The following is a 5,009-nucleotide window of genomic DNA, read 5'->3' as shown; positions in this document are numbered from 1 at the left end:
GTCACTCACTAAAGCAGCATTGCTTAAGGAAAATAGTTACTAACAGAATGTTTCAATTAAAGCAATGCTTCAGAAATTTATTTTCTACATTTCAGCAATGTGAAACAAGAAAAACATTCCCAGGCAAGATTTATTTTGTGACACTTCTTCACTGATAATGTTTTGCAACCTAAACTCAGGAGGAGGAACTTAAGGCTAGTTTGAACAAGATGTAACCTATGCAGACAGTATCTCAGGAGAATGCAGCACATACTGACTCATAAAAGCAACCCTTCCAAGCTAGAGGCATCTTAGGTTTATAAAAGTGGGATGCATTCAGTATCAATAAAATCTCTGAAGGAACTGGACTAATACTATGTTTCTACTGCATGAACTTTTGGAAATAAATGCATTGAAATGGTATCATCACTTACATGCTCAAAAAACCCTCTTCATTTGATCGGAAAGTAATCTGGCCTGTTTCTCAGCAGAAGCTTGGTATCTCTTAACAGTTAAACCCATCTGTATTTCCAGACTAAAGGAAGGCTGACTACTTCAAAGTTTGATGTTAGGTCTATCCTTTAAAGGCCAGCATTTCAAGTGTTAAGGGTTTTACAGCAACACCAACTGAGCTCTGCTGCAAGATAAGCACCTTTTCCTTGCTGAATGCACCCAGACTTCAGGCCCATTAACAAAGTTGCTACATTCATGCAGCACTGGCTTTTCCACCACCCTCCCTCCAACTTTGCAGTTCATCTTCTAGAGCTCCTTGCTGTCCCACTGTTAATTCTTACCTAATTAGATTGAATTTGCTGAATTTTAACAAACATACTTTTTCTGCAGCCGCTCCTTTCTAGCTACACAGTTAACACTGTTCTGTGGAATCTGAAGCTCTTTCCTAACAGATTTAGACAGAATATACATATATATGTTCATATGCATCTAACAAAAAAAAAAAAATCACATTACTGTATCACAATTAACAATCTTAAAATATATTAATATCTAAAGACAATTCCCTGAAAAACACCATTCAGATAATTTAAAATAATGCTGAAGTTTGTTCAATGGCCTAGAAATTATTTTCCAGGCTCTTCCCAAACTGGAGCTATAGTCCCCCACAAGACCATTTCCTCACATGCTCTAGATACAATCAGATGTGCAGTGTGCAGATCCAGGGAATAGGAAAAGCTAACTGGACAGAGCCCTTTGGTCTTCAGTAACCCCTGGTATTCCAGTCAAGACACACAGGCAGACTTGCCTGTCCAGGATATCAAACCTAAAGCTTTCTCTACAGGGCAAACAGAAAATTTCAAAGCATTCAAATCCTTCAAAGACCCAAAGGGATGATCATCTAACTGAAGAAACCCACTTGTGTATAATCTACCAAAAATAACCCACCTTTAGAAGATAACAGAAGCCAAAGCACCAGTTTAAACACATATCCAGCATTGTTCAGACAAGAAGCTTTTGATAAATCCAGGTGAAACCAAAATTGCTCCAAATTTCTTAGCTGGTGGAGCTGAAGGGAGGAAACAAAACAGCAAGTGAAAGCCTTTGGGCACACACAGTACTACTGCATTTCTGAGGGGATCCAAACCTTCTGCTATGCACTAGACTGGGGCTGAAGTACCCCATCTGTAACCAGCTCAGCTTTGCTTTAGTTTGGCTAAAATCCAGTTTTAGGTATAACCACCTTATCTGGATATTCTGCTTTTTGGAAAATAGTCATCTTTAAATTGGCATAATAATATATGTCTAAACCTGCCTTATTATGAGAGAAGTTTAAAAATACAGCTTAAAATAACAGCTATTTTCTACAAATTCTATTCTATGTCAGAAGCAGAAATTATTTGCAGTAAGTTGTTTATTGTTTTTTAGTATTAAATGTTAACACTTAGCCATCCAAAGAAATCTCTCTTCATCTGCTTGTGGAGGGTGAGGAGGCAAGGCACAGAAAAGTAGAATAAAATGGTTGTTTCCTCAATTTATTTGCAGCATGGTAATTTAAAGACTGGTGCACAGAGTATTAGAAGTCTTGAAGTTATCTTTACACACCAAAATGTTAGTGAGAAGTTACTTTTAAGTATATCCTGAAGTGGCTAATCCTAATTGATTCAGGTAAGAAACACTTATAGCTTATTTAAAACATTCAAATTGCAATAATTCAAATACAAAGTACTTGATAAGCCAATTTTATTTTCAAGTTTAAGTCATAGGATCTTTCTAGTGTAGTTTTAAGTTTTTTTCCCACAAAATTATTTTTAAAACCCATGGTGAATTATATATGGAATCTTTAATGTTCTGCTCAGCAACACCCCTTCCCCTGGATTTCAAACCTGTATTTTCTTTATTACAAATGAATTATTTTATTACAGGTTTGTTAAAAGATACTAAATGAAAACCAACTTAATTCTCTTTATCCATTGTGTCAATATTTAACCTTTACCATACTGTTCATCAATGCACAGTAATGTGCCATTAAAACATATAAAAGGCAAAGGAGCAAACATTTATCAAATAAAAAATGGGTAACAGATCACACAGTGAAGAAGGATGCTAACAGAAGGATCTAGAGAAAAATATCTACAGAAAGCTGCTCAGTGCTACTACCTCTGCAGAGCCTGAACCACATTCTGAAGACACTGAATAAACTCAAAACTGGACTTCTTGCATAGCTTCTTCATCAGAAGGTTGTCACCAAATAGTGCTAGAGAAAAGTACAGTGAATTGTCCAAAACATTCAAGTAACAAATCAGAGGAGTTGTAACAATGCAAACTCAACAGCCTTTTTCTTATCACACTGCACTCCATGTTTTGCTCCTTTTTCACTCTCTTTTGGCACAAATTTTTTGGGCTGGTGGTGGTGTCAATCGTCTTCCTTTCATTTCAGTTTCTAAAGCCATTTAAATACAACCAAGTAAAAAAGGAACAGCAAACAAAGTACAGTACTTCCAAAAGTGAATTTTGTATCTATGTGGAATCAGCAGACTACAAAAGTATTTTGGAACAGGTGGGAGACTTTTGTTACTGGCAAGAAGAAGAAAAATCAAGTGAAACAAAACTTGAAAGCAAGCTAACAACCGAGATTGGCCTCATTAAAGCAAATCCTATTAAAAGCCTTACCGACTTAAAGCTAGGCAAGGAAAGCATCTTCCGCTAACAGCATTACTGCTGTGACCCACAACTAGGAGCATACCTCATGCCAGTGTCCTGGCCCCCAACTCTTCTTCACTTGATAATGCTTATTCTTGTCAGAAGAAAGAGTAGTGACATGCAATGATACCTGAAAACTGCATTTGCAGAAGGCAACACATCTCAAAAACCAGGTGTACACTACGGGAACAAGTAATTGCAACTCGTACTTCTTAGGATGCATACTGACAATTACTTTACTAGAGAAATGTTTGGAAGCTGAACTACAAAATTTGTCTAAGTAATTAGAAGATGCCATTTTCCCTGCAAGATGCATCTGTCATTGCAATTGAAAAATGCTTTCTAATGCACTGCAGTGACACTGACATAAGACAAATATATTTTATGTTGTGTGTCTTCCTTACATCATTTGACCTACTTTGAACAGAACTTTAATTGTGACTCTAAAGTGAATTTACTTACTAATTTAAATTTTGTCCTGCATCACAGTGCCCTGCCAGAAACTGCTCTGTATGATTATCTCTAAAAGATACCGACTACTGCTTGAAGAGAGCAGAAAGCAAACAAAAACTCTCAGAGAAAGGGGGAATCCCAACATCAGACAAACTTTGTTTGTTTTAATAACATGATTCTTTTCATAAAACTACTTGTGGCATTGGCCAAATATACAAATTGCAGACATTTGGGTTGAGAATTATTTCATCAGAAGACAAAATGAAAGAAATACCTCAAAAGAGATGAAATCCATTGCTGTGTTACTACAGCATAACTTCAGCATTTCTTGAGGGAAAGAATTTCTTTTACAAAGAGAAATCTCTTCCTAATTCTTATAATAGTGAAGAAACTTGAGCTGTCTATCAAGAACTAATTCTTCAGAAGTTTTGTTTTATTAATTTAGAACTATACTCAATCAAGGTAATATATTTTAAATAACTTCTAAATAAAACAACTCAGAAAAGCCAGACTGGAGGTAGCATCTGAATTCTTATGGTTCTCCAAGACAACAACAACGGACCTTCATTGAAGTATTTCACACCATTTTCTAGAGACAGTCATCCCTCTCTCTCCAACCTACTGTGGGCAATTACATGAAACTTCTAAAAGCAAACTTCTAAAAGTTAAGCTTTACCAAGGAAATTATGATTGTCACAATGCAACAGAATATTAAGGCCAGTGAATAATAACTGAATAGTTATAAATAACACAAATGTTTACTAAGGCCTGCTTTTCCAAACAGAACCAGAACAAAAGCACAACAATTCTGTAGTGTACCAAGTGTATATTTCAATTTACTGTAATGCAGTCTAACAACAAATTTGGTCATAATTTACCAGATATACATAAATGATTTAAGTAGTAAAAGAAGATTCAGTTCCAAGAGAATAAGTTCATACCTTGAGGAAAAAAACCCAACAAAACAAAAGGAGAAAAAAAAAAAAAAAAAAAGGAAAATACATTAAGAATGTAGAGCCAGGTCCAGTTTCTAAGCATTAAGTGAGCAGTATTCTAATAAAGCAGATTTAGGTGAATTTCAGATATATATATATTTATATATATAGACAGATCTACCAATTGTAAACTATGGTTTTAAAAGGGATAAATGGGATGGAAAAATCTTTATGCTATACTTACATATTCACAAAGCAGAACATTACTTTAACGTTTAAAATACTTTTTCATTCATATCATCTTTGCCCAACTAATTTCTACTTTGGACCCCACCAGAATTACACATTACTCATTTCAGTCTAGAACAATGAGAATAAAATGTAATTTTCAGTGTAAAAAAAGGTACCCCGCCCTCCCCACCCTCCCCAAAAAACTATTAATGTCAGGTTTACAATGATGTGGAAACTACCAATGAAACAAGTGGA

The sequence above is a fragment of the Vidua macroura genome, chromosome 1, assembly GCF_024509145.1.
Source record: "Vidua macroura isolate BioBank_ID:100142 chromosome 1, ASM2450914v1, whole genome shotgun sequence".
Taxonomy (NCBI): domain Eukaryota; kingdom Metazoa; phylum Chordata; class Aves; order Passeriformes; family Viduidae; genus Vidua; species Vidua macroura.
Note: the sequence above shows the minus strand (reverse complement) of the source record.